Source organism: Cetorhinus maximus, chromosome 8 (assembly GCF_964194155.1).
Source record: "Cetorhinus maximus chromosome 8, sCetMax3.hap1.1, whole genome shotgun sequence".
In the NCBI taxonomy this organism is placed as follows: Eukaryota; Metazoa; Chordata; class Chondrichthyes; order Lamniformes; family Cetorhinidae; genus Cetorhinus; species Cetorhinus maximus.
The window spans coordinates 119,638,736-119,655,227 of NC_135886.1; the positions used below are offsets into that span (position 1 = coordinate 119,638,736).

General features: G+C 43.1%; 1 protein-coding gene across 4 annotated transcripts in view; it reads right to left on the minus strand.

Annotated features, from left to right (window-relative positions):
- The window catches only part of LOC144683917 (zinc finger MYM-type protein 3-like), a 153,587-nt gene that overhangs the window by 106,123 nt on the left and 30,972 nt on the right, over positions 1–16,492 (minus strand). Inside the window, exon 1 of one of the 4 annotated variants that reach the window (XM_078547489.1) lies at positions 6,357–6,487. The exons of 2 other annotated variants lie outside the window; for them this stretch is intronic. The gene's annotated coding sequence lies outside the window, so the exon portion shown is untranslated. Of the gene's footprint in view, positions 1–4,464; positions 4,560–6,356; positions 6,488–16,492 lie in introns of those variants that run through there. One more of the 4 variants, XM_078547490.1, reaches the window with a different exon arrangement.

Here is a 16,492-nt window from a genome sequence, read left to right on the forward strand (position 1 = left end):
GGGCATGTTAACCAGATCTTTGCTAACTAGGAACCACCAGCATGAAAGTAAGTGTAAAGGCAACTACATATTTAGTGGAAGAGTAAATTCTTCTTCCTTAACCGATGCTTCCCACCCACTGTGGGTTGACAGGGCCCTCAACTGTGTCCAACCTATTTCCCACGCCTCTGCCCTCACACCTTCCTCTCCCTCCCAGAACCATGATTGGGTCCCCGTTGTCCTCAGTTTTCAACCCACCAGCCTCCACATTCAAAGGATCATCCTCCGCCATTTCCACCAACTCCAGCATGATGCCACCGCCAAACACATCTTCCCTTCACCCCCCCAATCGGCATTATGTAGGGACCGTTCCCTCCATCACCCCCCAATGCCTCATCCCCTTCCCATGCAAATCGCAGAGGGTGCAATATCTGCCCCTTTACCTCCTCCCTCCTCACTGTCCAAGCGCTTCACTTGCACCTCCTTCAAATTCAGTCTACTGCATTCGCTGCTCCCAAATGCGGTCTCCTCTACATTGGAGAGACCAAAAGTAGACGGTGGCCGCTTTCTGGAACACCTTCAGTCTGTCCGCAAGCATGATCCAGACCTTCCAGTCACTTGCCATTTCAATACCCCATCCTGCTCTCATGCCCACATGTCTATCCTTGGCCTGCTGCAATGTTCCAATGAAGCCCAACGCAACTGGAGGAACAGCACCTCATCTTCCGATTAGGCACTTCATAACCTTCTGGACTTAGCATTGAGTTCAGCAAATTCAGACCATGAACTCTCTCCTCCATCCTCACCCCTTTTTTCAATATTCATCTTCATTTTTAAATTTTTATTTTTTCATTTTTCAATTTTTTTATCCACTTATTTTTATTTATTTTCATTTTTATTCATTGTTTTATCCCCACCTTTTATCCTATTTTCAATCTTTTTTCCCACCATTAACCCCCCCCCTCCACAAGGGCCATCTGTCACTTGTTCATGTTGTTATTTCCAGAGTGCTTACCCTTGTCCTGTTTTTATCACATTCTGCTTTCTGACCTTAATGCCATCATCAGCACCTCCTGTAGCCAGGACCACTGCCATTAACACCCCTTTGTCCATGACATCTCTGGCAATCTCTCCTTTGCCTCCACCTATCGCTGGCGTTCTAGCCAACTTCACCTGCTCCAGCCCCCTTAAACAGTATAAATGTCATTACATTTTACTTCTCTTTAGCTCTGAAGAGTCATGCAAAGTTGAAACGTTAACTTTTTTTTTCTCTCCACAGATGCTGTTAGACCTGCTGAGTTTTTCCAGCATTTTTTGTTTTTGTTACATATTTATTGGACTGAGCCAAGACACGAACAAGATTTATTCTCAAGCCACTTGATTAACGCTACAGGAAATAGGAGTAACTAAATCGCCTAATTTCAAATCCACTATGACTTTATCCACCACTCAAAGTTGTTGACTGTGCTTAATGTGAACATTTCAAGTCATATAATATGGGACGAAGTATTGTTTAGTAGAGAGATCAGTTTGAGGTGATGAATGCCAATACACAAATGCACCCAGCAACACCATTGCATACTAGGTATTATTTTTCAAAGATATTAAATAACTCTTTTGAGGCAGCCTCCAAAGCAAACAAGTTTTGTGGTTGCATTCAAATCTCATCACATACAAGCAGCTAACACCTCTACAATATCATAGATGTTATTAGCTGTACATAACATGGAAACCCTTTAACCTGATCTCTCATTTTTCACCCCCTTTGGGGAAACTCCCAACCTTTATTTAGCCTACGAGAATTGAAACAGATGGTATCAGAAACTCAATATCTGGGAGGTACAAGACCATAAGACGTAGGAACAGAAGTGAGCAATTCAGCCCATCGAGTCTGCTCCGCCATTCAATGAGATCATGACTGATCTGATAAGCTTCAACTCCACTTTCCTGCCTTTACCCCATAACCCTTGGCAAGGATGAATCATCTCCAATTCATGCAATAACCCAATGGTATATAAACAAGCTGTACAACTTTTGTGAACTTGGTTTTCTTGGTACTAATCTGATGTAAAAATGATGCAGCTTTCAGAAACCTATTGCAAGTTCACCATACATCAACAAAATACAATTAAGCCTCAAGAACAATGCAAACATACAATTTAGAAACACTGACATTTTCCTCTCCAAGTGAGGAATGATAGTGACAGGAAATGGAACATTCCCCCGCCAAAATATCAGAAACAAGCACTCCCAAGCAAGATACAAAATAGCTTAAGAATGGACAACATTCCTGCTGCTCTATCTCAAGGATGCCACTAAGAACCAGATTAAGAGTCAGAGTTACACAGCACAGAAACAGGCCCTTCGGCCCATGATGTCCGTGCTAGCCATCAAGCACCTATCTATTTTAATCCCATTTTCCAGCACTTGGCCCGTAGCCCTGTATGCTATGGCGTTTCAAGTGCTCATCTAAATGCTTCTTAAATGTTGTAAGGGTTCCTGCCTCTACTATCCCCTCAGGCACTGTGTTCCAGATTCTAACCACCCTCTGGGTAAAAAGATTTCTCCTCAAATCCCCTCTAAACCTCCTGCCCATTTTACCTTAAATTTATGCCTCCTTGTTATTGATACCTCTGCTAAGGGAAAAGTTTCTTCCTATCTGCCCTATCTATACCTCTCATAATTTTGTATACCTCTATCAGGCCCCCCCTTAGCCTTTCTCTGCTCTAAGGAAAACAACCCTAGCCTATCCAGTCTCTCTTCATAGCTGAAATGCTCCGGCCCAGGCAACATCCTGGTGAATCTCCTCTGCACCCTATCCAGTGGAATCAAATCCTTCCTATAGTGCGGCGACCAGAACTGCACAAAGTATTCCAGCTGTAGCCTAACTAGCGTTTTATACAGCTCCAACATAACCTCCCTGCTCTTATATTCTATGCCTCAGCTAATAAAGGTAAGCATCCCATATGCCTTCTTAATCACTTTATCTACCTGTGCTGCTGCCTTCAGAGATCTATGGACATGTACACCAAGGTCCCTCCGGTCCTCTGTACTTCCTAGGGTCCTACCATTCATTGTGCATTCCCTTGCTGTGTTGGTCCTCCCAAAATGCATCACCTCACACTTCTCAGGGTTAAATTCCACTTGCCACTGCTCTGCCCATCTATATCATCATGTAATCTAAGGCTTTCCTCTTCAAATTTACAACACCGCTAATTTATGTGTCATCTGCGAACTTACTGATTATACCTCCTATGTTCACGTCTAAATCATTAATGTACATGACAAACAGTAAGGGTCTCAGCACCTGTGGTATACCATTCATCACAGGTTTCCAATCGCAAAACAACCTTCGGCCATCACCCTCTGCCTCCTGCCACTAAGCCAATTTTGGATCCAATTTGCCAAATTGACCTGGACCCCATAGGCTATTACCTTCTTGACCATTTTCCCATGTGGGGCCTTGTCGAAAGCCTTAGTGAAGTCCACTTAATTCACAGTAAGTCTTTGAAAGACAAGAGACTGTCTTCTCATCACCAGGAACATCCAACATGAAAGTGACTGTAAAGACAACTATGTGCTTATGTCTTGGTTCAATCCAGTAAAATAAGAATGAATCTTAGTCACTTGATCAATGCTATAGAAAGCAGAACTAAATAACCTAATTTCAAATCCACTATAACTTTGTCCACCACACAAAAGTTTGTTGACTCAAACATGGATAGTGCTTAATGTGAACATTTTAGGTCATACAACATGGGGCAAGTATTGTTTAATACAGTGAAATCAGATTGAGACAGGCTAAAATCCAAATTTCAGAAGATGAAGAGTCACTTGCTCCCTGAAAGGGATGGATAATAACTATACTTACGAAACAAAACATTGTTATATTCATCTCCAGCAGCTGGAGCTACTATTATTAATTTTTCAGTTATTACAACTGAAGTTCAATCTCCAAGGACAAAATTAGCAGACAGAACTGTTTGTGCCTTCAAAAACAATGTACTTCAGCAATACACTATGGGAGAGATTTTAAAAGAAATACCTTGTGAGAATAATGTGACATTATGGGTCATTATACTGGCCTTTTACTTTTTGGATGTTGATCTGAATCCAACCAATGCTGACAAGACAAATATAACCCATCTTCCATTGAGCAGATTATGAAGTGAGTTTGGACAGTTCAATCCATATTGAACACAACCCCATGCCACTAAATTGCTCAAGTAACAACCAAACATGTAATAGGATAGCTAGTGTGAAAAATATCACATTTGTGTATTCATAGTGCTTTTCCAAGTGCCTGATGCTAACTCCAGGAGATTGAAATGGGAAAGTGTCAACATGACTCAATTTTTAAAAATGGTAAAGAAATTCAACCATGCGCCTTAAAAAAAAATCATAATACTCCATTGTAGCACAGGCACCTTATCAGTAACAATATATTTAAATTTTGCTGTAAAGATAAATATTTCTCAATCAAACCTCGCAAGGCGTTTCAAGCCAAGGTTCAGTACCAGTGACACGCCATTTTAGTGTGAAGCAGAAGCACCAGCTATTTTCTCTATCTTTCTTCTACTGCTCCACTGCATCATTCTTGGTCAACAGCACAAGATGTTCACCAACTTCCATTAGTTTACCAGCCAGAGCACTAAAGGGGGCGGGCGATTGATTTTCTTTCTGCCCTCCAAGGCCGAGATCTTCAACCTAAGGTGAGCAAAGTATACTTTCCACAACAACATGGTACAAACAAGTTGCCCTGTGTCCTAAATGTGGTGATAGTAAGGAGATATGGACTTTGCCATATACTAGTTTATAAAGAAATTTAGAAAAAGTGGGAGATAAGATTTTTCCCAAACTTAGTACAGTATTCAAAATATTCTTTCCCGGTGAGCTGTTGGTGAATACACCCCAGTGTAGTACCAATCCATGTTGATCAGGAACATCCAAGCTCTGCTCCCTCATGTGTACTGATCTCGGCTTACACTCTCCATACCAACAGCTGCAACGTGTCCAGGTTTTATTTTGCCATTAAAGAGTCAGCAAAGAAAGCTTCTAACCATAATCAATCGCCCGCCCGCTGCCAGGCAAGATGTCAGGCGAGTACATGGCTGCAATGCTTTTCTCTTCCACAATTCCCCTCCCCGAACAACATACCCACATTCACACAAAGATGAACGCAAAGTAGCAGAGAGCAGCCAGCACCTGTAGAATATGCAGTCTAAAAAGGTTGGGGCGATTTAAAGAAAAAGGTTGACAAGCACATGTTTAAAAAAAAACGAATCGGTGAACAATGCAAAACTCCTTGCAGCATTTGCTCCTTGGGCTGTGCAGTTCCACGCGTATCCTCCCTCTGTCTCATTGCTGCAGGACCAGCAACAACTAGCAGGCGCCCCCCACGCTTTGGGCAGATAGCCTTCAGATTCGTTGCTGTAATTGGTGCTGCCGGCTGGAATGTATGTGCTCAGGGCTCAGCAGCTGGTCGTTCCACAATCCCGGACCGGAATTCGGTCTCCTGGAACGGATGGTCTGAACCTTCCCATTCCCCCCAACCGCCCCCACCCCCTCCTCCTCCTCCTCCCTCAACACAAGCTCAACACCACCACCACCACCCCCCCCCTAGTCTGACTGGGCGAGACGTCTCCAACCGCCACCATCGCCTCACATTTAATACCAAAAAAAGACACAAATAAAGTCGCCCTTGATGTCTACCACATAATTTATTTGTCAAAAAAGAAATAAATTAAGTGTTCGCAGTGCAACGGCTTGGAAGGACAGAATTAAAATGGACCAATTAAAAAAGATTTTCACACACCGAATGCCCTTGGACTATCCAGCAGGGTGGATTTCTGTTTTATTTCTCCACAACTCCCCATCGCTCTCACCAAACCAGCGGCGTAGAAAAACTATCGAAACCCACAGAAAATGCACCACACATTTACTGATAAGGAAATATTTCACTCCCAAACACAAGCCATTTGTTGCACCAGAGCAATTTTTTTTTGGGGGGAAAAAAAAAACAGCTGCTCGGATGGGATCCCCACGTTTTTGTAATTTTTAAATAAAAAAAATATATATATATAACATTAGAATGATTTTTTTTTTCTTTTTCTCGATTCGGCCGGAGCACACCTCGCGGATTTTTTTTGTTCCCTCAGTTTTTTTTCGCTCGAGTCCGCCATTATTACATTCAGCCATCCTGCGTGAGGCGCACACACACACACAGACCTTTACACACAAGACACACAAAAACACACATTTCCCATCGCCAAATGACGACTGCCGCCGGAATCAAGGACGTAAACAGAGAAACAAATCTCCGATTCCTGCAGGCCGTTTACCACCTAAATTTGAAGCCAGAAAAAGTGCAGAACTACCTGCGCCACGGCTGCTAAAGAAACACCAGCAGCAGCTCCAGCCAGCTCCAGATGTCGGCGGTTCCGCTCAGGATCCGATACCTCGCTTTCCAACCAGCGCTGCAAACTGTGCGCTCCGCCTGATTGACAAGGCAAAGGGGCGGGGCGTGGGCGGGGACGAGGAGGAGGAGGAAGAGAGGGGGGGGTTGGGGGGGTTTGATTGACAGTGAAGGGGCGGCCAATGGGAGGGGCGCAACGTTGGATTGACAGGGGAAAGGGGCGGCCGATGGGTGGGGCGGACCGTTTTGGTTAACAGCGAAAGGGGCGGTCAGTGGGAGGGGAGAAGCGTTTGATTGACGGTGCGAAGTCTGATTGACAGCTGGTGGCTCGGCGGGGGCGGGGGTGGGATGGGGTTAGGGGTGGGGGGGTAAGGATAGGGGTAGGGGCGGGATGGAAGTGGATTGGAACCATTCAAACAAAAACCTTCCCCTGCGCATGCGCAGTGTGCGCCCGCCCGCTCCCTTTTATTTTATTGTTTCCCAAGAAAAACTAACCTCGGAGCATTTAATCGGAAAAGAAGCACGCGGTCAGTCACTGAAATAAAAACGCTCAAACACCTGTAGAATTGAAAATCCGCAGAAAACATGTCTTTTAAAAACAAAGGAAACATTAATTTAATATCATTTCCACACCGCCCCTCCCCCCCCAAGCCATCAGGAGGAGAATTGAAATAGTTAAGCTACTGGACCTCCTCAACCCATGAGCAGTATGCCTTCCCTCACACCAGCCATATGACTGAACTAACCATGCCAAGGAGGAACATCTGAGGACCAATGGCAAAAGAAACCATTCACCAGAAGCCACCCTTTCACTGCAAACCCCACTCTCCTCCACCTGGATTTGATCTCCCACAGCAACATTGGGTCCTTTAAAACCATTTCCTGACTGACCAAGGCCTCTTGTGCAGCCATCCAATATCAGTCGGCTCACAAAAGCTATCCAGGCTGCAGCTGTGGTGCAATCCAAACAATGACTGCTGGAGCATCCGCTGACTAAACTTAAAGGTGGGCTTAAAGAACTCCTTCTAGCGAGTGACAAGGCTACTGCTTGGGCCTGTGACTATGCACACACTAAACAAATAAAATATAATATATAAAGACAAAATGCTGGAAATACTCAGCAAATCAGGCAGCATCCATGGAGGGAAACAGGATTAACATTTCGGGTTGAGGTGACCTTGATCAGAACTGAAGAAAGATAGAAATATCAGAATATTTTAAACAGTAGAAGGACGGAGGGGGCAAGAAGAACAAAAGAGAAAAGAGATAGGGTGGAGGACAGGGTATATTAAATAACAAAATTTCATGATGCAATAATCAAAAAGAATAGTAAAGAAACAAAAGTTGTGTCCAAATGGCTACATAAAAACTGGTTGAATGAAACATGAAGGAATAATGAAACAAGATAGAACCAACCGAGAAAAGCAAAAAGAGAAAGAACATAACACATAAGAAATAGGAACAGGAGTAGGCCATTCGGCCCCTCAAGCCTGCTCCACCATTCAATAAGGTCATAGCTGACCTTCTTGTGTTTCGATTTCCATATTCCCATCTAACCCCATTAACCTTTGATTCCCTTGCCTCACAAGAATGTATCTACCAAGATAAAAGCAAAATACTGTGGATGCTGGAAATCTGACACAAAAATAAAAATAGCTGGAAAAACTCAGCAGGTCTGACAGCATCTGCAGTCTGACAGCATTCGTGTGACGGACTCAAAACGTTAACTGTATTCCTCTCTGCAAATGCTATCAGACCTGCTGAGTTTTTCCAGCTTTTTATTTTTGTTTAAGAATCTATCTACCTCTGCCTTAACAATATTCAGTGACCCCGTCTCCACCACCTTCTGAGGCAGTGAATTCCAAAGTCTCACCCTCTGAGAGAAAAAATTTCTTCTCATCTCTGTCCTAAAAGGGCAATCCCTAATTTTAAAACAGTGCCCCCTAGTTCTGGATTCACCCACAAGAGGAACCATCCTTTCAACGTTCACCTTGTCAAGGCCGTTCAGGATCTTGTATACTTCAATAAAATCACCCCTCACTCTTCTAAACTCCAGTGGAAACAAGGCCAGTCTGTCCAACCTTTCCTCATAAGGCAACCCACACATTCCAGGTATCAATCTAGTAAACCTCCTTTGAACTGCCTCCAATGCATTTACACCCTTCCTTAAATAAGGAGACCAAAACTGCACACACTATTCGAGGTGAGGTCTCACCAATGCTCTGTATAACTGAAGCATAACATCCTTACTTTTGTGTTCAATCCCTCTCGTAATAAAGGATAGCATTCTATTAGCCTTCTTAATTACTTGCTGCAATTAGAAAAAAGAACAATAGAACAAGATGAAGTCAGAGGTTAAGATTTAAATTTGTTGAACTTGATGTTGAGCCCAGAGGGCTCTAGAGTACCAAGTAGAAAGATAAGGTGCTGTTCCTTGCGCTTGCGTTGAGCTTCACTGGAACACTGTAGCAGACAATGGACAGAAAGGTCAGCCTGGGAGCAAGGTGGAGAATTAAACTGACAAGCAACTGGACACTCAGGGTCATGCTTTCAGGTTAAATAGAGGTGTTCTACAAAATGGTCACCCAGTCCGCTTTTGGTCTCCCCATTGTACAGCAGAGCAAAACAGCGAGAGGAGAGCCGGGATTTTCACAGTTTAAAACAGTGAGAGGAGAGCCGGGATTTTCACAGTTTAAAACAGCAAGAGGAGAGCTGGGATTTTCACAGTTTAAAACAGTGAGAGGAGAGCCCGGAGTTTTACAGTTTAAAACAGCAAGAGGAGAACCAAGATTTTTACAGTTTAATACAGCGAGAGGAGAGCTGGGAGCACACGGAGAGCAGATCTTTGTGAGAAGGGCAACAGCGGCGTGAGATAAAAAGCGGCGGCAGAAGCCTCTTCAGCCTGTTTCTACCTGTCAGAGCTGAAGTGTGACATCAAAGGAAAACAAGTAGGTGATTGGTGGGTATCTCTTCCTTGTCTCTTTTGATGGGCCAAGTGGTTGAAATCAGGAGACGTTATTACAGCTGAAGAGTACAGTTAAGAAATTCACTTTTAAAATATTTAACATCCAAATTAATTATTTAAATAGAATAGAGATGGCTGGTCAGGCGATGTGTTGCAGCTGTAGCATGCAGGAGCTGGTGGACGCTGGTGCGATCCACGGTGACTACATCTGCAGCAAGTGTTGGCTGCTCGAGCAACTTTGGCTCAGAGTTGATGAGCTGGAGTCCGAGCTGTAGACACTGCAACACATCAGGGAGGGGGAGAGTTACCTGGACACTGTGTTTCAGGAGGCAGTCACACCCCTTAGAATAATTTCATCAAATTTGGTCTGTGGTCAGGGACAGGAGGGTGTGACTGCGAGAGAGGCAGGTATGGGGATCCAGAATTTAGCTTTGGAGGAGCATCAGCCAGTGCCCTTATCCAATAGGTATGAGGCTCTTGCTTCCGGTTTGGACGAGGGCACAGACTGCAGGGAGGATGAGCGAATTGACCACAGCACCAAGGTACAGAGCATCATTCAAGTGGGGGAGAAAAGAGAAATGTAGTAGCAATAGGGGGTAGCATAGTTAGGCGAATAGATACTGTTCTCTGCAGCAAAGACAGAGAGTCCCAAAGGCTGTGTTGCCTACCTGGTACCAATGTTAAGGACATCTCTCCTGGGCTGGCAAGGAACTTCGAGTGGGAGGGGAAGGATCCAGTTGTCATGGTCCAAGTAGGTACCAACAACATAGGTAGAACTAGGAAAGAGGTTCTGCTGAGGGACTACAAGCAGCTCGGTGCTAAATTAAAAAGCAGAAACACAAAGGTAATAATCTCCAGATTACTGCCAGAGTCATGTGCAAATTGGCATAGGGTAAATAAGATTAGAGAGGTAAATGCGTGGCTCAAAGATTGGTGTGGGAGAAATGGGTTCTGATTCATGGGACACTGGCACCAGTACTGGGGAAGGAGAGGGCTGTTCTGTGGGACGGGCTTCATTTGAACCATGCTGGGACCAGTGTCCTGATGAATCATATAACTAAGGTTATAGATGCGGTTTTAAACTAATTAGAATTTTCAACTGAAGGGAAGTTTAGAAAATCAAAAATAATCGAGAGAGCAGAGGTACAGGGTGGTGAAGAGGCGAATGATAATCAAAGTGTGACAGGAAGGGGCAGAAAATATAAGCAGAAGTGTACAGCAGAACTTAGAGCCAGAATGAGTAATATTGGTAAAAAGTCAAAACTTAATGCTCTTTAGATGAATGCACGCAGCATTTGTAACAAGATAGATGAGTTGGCGGCACAAATAGAAATAAACAGATATGACTTGACAGAGACATGGTTGCAGGGTGACCAAGATTGGGAACTCAATATTCAAGGGTATTCAATATTCCAGAAAAATAGGCAAAAAGGAGGTGGGATAGCTTTGTTAATAAAGGAAGGTGACTAGTGATATATGTGCAATAGACCGTGATGTGGAATCAGTTTGGGTGGAAATAAAGAATAGCAAGGGGAAGAAGTCATTCATGTGAGTCATCTATAGGCCCCTGAAGAGTTGCCTCACCGTAGGACAAAGTATAAATCGGAAAATAATTGAGGTGTGTAAGAAGGGCGCTACAATTGTCATGGGTGATTTTAATCTGCATATTGACTGGCCAAATCAGATTGGGAGGGCTAACATGGTACACAAATTTGTAGAGTGCATCAGGGATTGTTTCTGGGAGCAATACATTACAGAACTTACCCGGGAACAGGAACAGGCTAGTAATGTGTAATGAAGTAGGGATAGTAAGAAATCTCGTAGTTAAGGATGCTCCAGAGGGTAGCAATCACAACATGGTAGCATTTCAAATTCAATTTGAGGGTCAGCAACTTGGATCTCAAACCAGTGTCCTCAACTTAAATAAGGGCAATTACAGAGGTATGAAGAAAGAGTTGTCTAAAGCGGGCTGGGAAAATAGACGAAGGTGAATGTCAGTGAATGAGCAGTGGCAGACATTTAAGCAGGTATTTCATTATACTGAGCAAAAATTTATTCCGGTCAAAAAGAAGGACTTGATGAGAAGGATGAACCACCCGTGGTTAACAAAGCTGGTCAAGGAGAGTATCCAATCAAAAATTAAGGCATACAAAGCAGTGAAAACTAGTGGTAGACCAGAGGATTGGGAATTTTTTAGGAACCAGCAGCAGATGACTAAAAAGCTAATAAAGAAGGAGAAAATTGATTATGAAAGTAAATTGGCAAGAAATATAAAAACAAACAGCAAGAGCTTCTACAGGTACATAAAAAGAGAGTAGTTAAAGTGAGTGTGGGAGGATGTGACTGGAGAATTGATAACAGGGAAATGGCAGATATTTTAAACCAATATTTTGCATCGGTCTTCATGGTAGAGCACACTATAAACATCCCAAAGATATCAGATAAGCAAGGAGCTAATGGGAGGAAAGATCTTGTAACAGTCTCTATCATGAGGGGCAAAGTATTTGGCAAGTTAATGGGACTAAAGGCTGACAAGTCGCCAGGACTTGATGGCCTACATCCAAGGGTTTTGGAGGAAGTGGATGCAGAAATAGTGGAGGCATTGGTCGAAATATTCTAGAACTCACTAGGTTCCAGGAGGGTCCCAGTGGATTGGAAAACCGTTAATGTGATTCCCCTGTTCAAGAAGGGAGAGAGGCAAAAAGCAGGAAACTTTTTCTGCCTAATATTTCTCATTGGGAAAATGCTAGAGTCCATTATTAAGGATATTTAGAAAAGCTTAACACAATCAAACAGAGTCAACATGGTTTTGTGAAAGGGAAATCATGTTTGACAAATTTGCTAGAGTTCTTTGAGGATATGACAAGCAGAGTTGATAAAGGGGAAATGGTAGATGTAGTGTATTTGCATTTCCAGAAGGCATTCTATAAGGTACCATATAAAAGGCAATTGCACAAAATAAGAGTTCATGGTATTGGGAGTAATGTATTAGCATGGACTGAGAATTGGTTAACACACAGAAGACAGAGAGTTGGAATTAATGGGTCTTTTTCAGGTTGGAAAGACGTAACTAGTGGACTACCACAAGTATCAGCCCTAAGGCCTCAATTACTTACTATCTATATTAATGACTTGCAGGAGGGGGCAGAGTGTAATGTATCCAAAGTTGCTGATGATACAAAAATAGGCGGGAGGGCGTGTTGAGATGAGGACATAAGGATATAGACAGGTTGAGTTAGTGGGCAAAAACTTGGCAGATGAAGTTTAATGTAGGAAAGTGTGAGATCATGCACTTTGGTAGGAAAATCAAAAGGCAGACTATTATTTAAATGGAGAGAGTCTCAAGTGCAACATAGAGGGATCTGGGAGTCCTTGTGCATGAAACACAAAAGTTAGCATGCAGGTGCAGCAAGTAATTAAGAAGGCAAATGGAATTTTGGCCTGTATTGCTAGGGGGTTGGGGTTTAAAAATAGAGAAGTCTTGTTACAACTGTACAGAGCGTTGGTGAGGCTGCACTGGAGTACTGTGTACAGTTTTCATCCCCATATTTAAGAAAGGATATATTGGCATTGGAGGCAGTTCAAAAGAGATTCACTAGGCTGATTCCTGGGGTGAGGGATTGACCTATCAAGAACGGCTAAACAGTTTCGGCCTTTATTCATTAGAGTTTAGAAGAATGAGGGGTGATCTTATTGAAATGTACAAGATTCTGAGGGGGCTTGACAGGGTAGATGTTCAGAAGATATCTCCAGTGGGGGGGGGGAGTCTCGAACTAAGGGACATAGTTACAGAATAAGGGGACACTCGTTTAAAACTGAGATGCGGAGGAATTTCTTCTCTCAAAGGATAGTGTATGTCTGGAATTCTCTGCCTCAGAGAGTTGTGGAGGCTAGATCACTGAAAGTATTTAAAGAGGAGGTAGATAGATTTTTGAAATATCAGGGAGTTGAAGACTATGAGGAGCTGGCATGAAAGAGGAGTTGAGGCCTGGGGCAGATCAGCCATGACCTTACTGAATGACGGGGCAGGCTTAAGGGGCCGAATGGCCTACCCCTGCTCCTATTTCTTATTCTTGTGAACAGCAAATACAGTGTACTAAGTTGAAAGAAGTGCAAGTAAATCGTGTTTCACTTGGAAGGAATGTTTGGGGCCTTAGACAGTGAGAAGGGAGGAGGTGAAAGGACAGGTGTTGCATCTCCTGCACCGGCACAGAAACGTACTGTAGGAAATGGAGGGGGTGTTAGTGGTGACTGAGCGGACTAGTGTGTCATGGAGGGAATGGCCCCTTCGGAATGCTGAAACAAGAGGACAGGGGAGAACGTGTTTGGTGGTGGCATCACACTGGAGTTGGCATAAATGGCAGACGATGATCCATTGAATATGGAGGCTGGTGGGTGGAAGGTGAGGGCAAGAGGAACCCTATTATGGTTCTGGGAATGAGGGGAAGGGGTGAGAACAGAAGTGCGTGAAATGGATAGGGCACAGCCCTATGTGACCCTGTCAACCATGCTGGGTAGGAATCCTTGGTTGAGGAAGAAGGAAGACATATCGATGTGCTGGTGTGGAAGGTTGCATCAGCAGAACAGTTGCAATAGAGACAGAAAAACTGGGAGAGTGGAATGGAGTCCTTACAGGAAACAAGATATGAGGTAATGTAGTCGAGGTAGCTAGCTTTTGGCTATCAACTAATGAACTTTGCAAACCCACGGACAGCTAACTCAAACAGAAAAGCAGAATACTGCACATGCTGGAAATCTGAAATAAAAACAAAAACTGCTGGAAATGCTCAGCAGGTCCTGCAGCATCTATGGAGAGAAATAGAGTGAACATTTCAGGTTGAAATGGCCTTTAATCAGAACATTCTGATGAAATGTCATCTCGACCTGAAATGTTAACATTGTTCCTCTTCACAGATGCTGTCTAAGCCACTGAGTATTTCCAGCGTTTTCTGTTTTTATTTAAAATGATTGGGTTTGCTTCAACATAGTTAACGTCAGGGCTCAGTCTCTTGGAACTAGGTCACCCAACAAATCCATTATTGAACAAACCTGGTTCCCAAACAAACCCATTATTGAACAAACCTGGTCCCCCAAACAAACCCATGCCTGAACAAACCCATCCCTCTGAAAATGAAAGAACTGCTGAAAAAAAACATTCTCCATTTCATAACAAAGGAGAAAAACAAAATGCCACCTGTTTGGCCTAAATTCCTGGGGCTATGGTGGGGGTTAATGAATCATAGAATCATAGAATGGTTACAGCGCAGAAGGAGGCCACTTGGCCCACCATGTTTGTGCTGGCTCTCTAAAGAGGAGTGAGTTGCTGTCTATATATTGGGGGTTACTCTACGTGCTGTGTTATATTCGGGTTTATTATAGAGTATGATGTGTATTATGGGTACTGTGTTATATTGTGCTTGTGGGATGCTGTGTATATTTTGGGTTATTGTGCAGTCTGTGTGTATATTAGGGATTATTATAGGTACCGTGTATATTGTGCTTGTGGGGTGCTGTGTGAATATTGGGGTTATTGCGGGGTGTGTGTGCATATTGGAGGTTATTATGGATACTGTGTGTAAATTGGGTGTTGTGGGTTCTTTGTTATTTTGAGGGTGATCGTGGGTACTGTGTGCATATTCTGGATGTGGGGTACTATGTGTATATTGGGGTTGTTGTGTGGTACTGTATTGGTGTTATCATAGAATGGTTACAGCACAGAAGGAAGCCTATCGTCCCGCTGTGTCCATTCCAACACGTCCCACTCAGCCATTTTTTCCCGGTAGCTCTATAATTTTTTTCTCTTCAGATAATTCCCTTTAGAAATCCACAATTGTATCTGCCTCTACCACACTCTCAGGCAGTGCATTCAAGATCCTAACAACTCAGTGCGTTAAAAAGGTTTTTCCTTATATTGCCATTGCTTCTTTTGCCAATCATCTTATATCCGTGCATTCTGCTTCTCAACCCTTCCACCAATGGGAACAGTTGCTCTCCACCTACTCTGTCTAGACCCTTCATAATTTTGAACACCCCGATCAAAACTCCTCTTGATCTTCTCTTATCTGAGGAAAACAGTCCCAACCTCTTCAATCTATCTATGTAACTGAAGTTTCTCATCCCTGCAATCATTCAAGTGAATCTTGCTTGCACCATCTCTAATCCCTTCATATCCTTCCTAAAGTGTGGTGCCTAGAATTGGACCCAATACTCCAGTTGAGGCCCAACCAGCATTTTATACAGGTTTATCATAACTTCCTTGCTTTTATACTCTATGCCGCTATTTATAAAGCCCAGGATCCTGTATGCTTTATTAGCTGTTTCTCAACCTGTCCTGCCGCCTTCAATGATAAGTGCACATATACTCCCAGGTCCCTCTGCTCTTGCACTCCCTTTAGAATTGTAGCCTTTACTTTGTGTTTCCCCTCCTCATTCTTCCTACCAAATGAATCACTTCACACTTCTCTGTGTTAAATTTCATCTGCCATTTGTCCGCCACTCCACCAGCCTCCCTTTGTCCTTTAGAAGTTTATCATTATCCTCCTCACAATTCAAAAGTACTTCCAAGTTTTGTGCCATCCGTTATTGTGGGCTACTTTGTGTATATTTGGTCTTGCGGGATACTATGTGTATGTTGGGTGGTATAGGTTATGGTGTTTACAGTGGTGATTGTGTGGCTACTGTGTGTATGAATTTTCTTTTCTTTTTATTCATTCATGGAACGTGAGCATTGTTGGCAAGACCAGCATTCATTGTCCATCCCTAATTGTCCTCGAGCAGGTGATGGTGAGCTGTGTTTTTAGACTACTGCACTTTGTCATGAAGAGATATTAATGTGTATAATGTTATTGGAAATTATTTTTGAATTGGACTTGTAGTAGGGTCTGTGTCTATGTGTGTCTCTGTGTGTGTCTTAATTGGATTAAAGCCAGCTAGTCTGAGTGCTTTGGCGTATAGTAGTTTGAGATGTTCATTAGATAAACATAAGTTAAAAGGTAAAGTCAATTTGCATTTGTTGAATAAGCCATTCAAAAGAATAGGTAAAATCTTGCACCTAGCTGGGAGACACCAAGCAATGTGTTTATATTACTAATAAAATTGGTGGAATGAGAGGATTATTGTTAGGAGAGGTAACA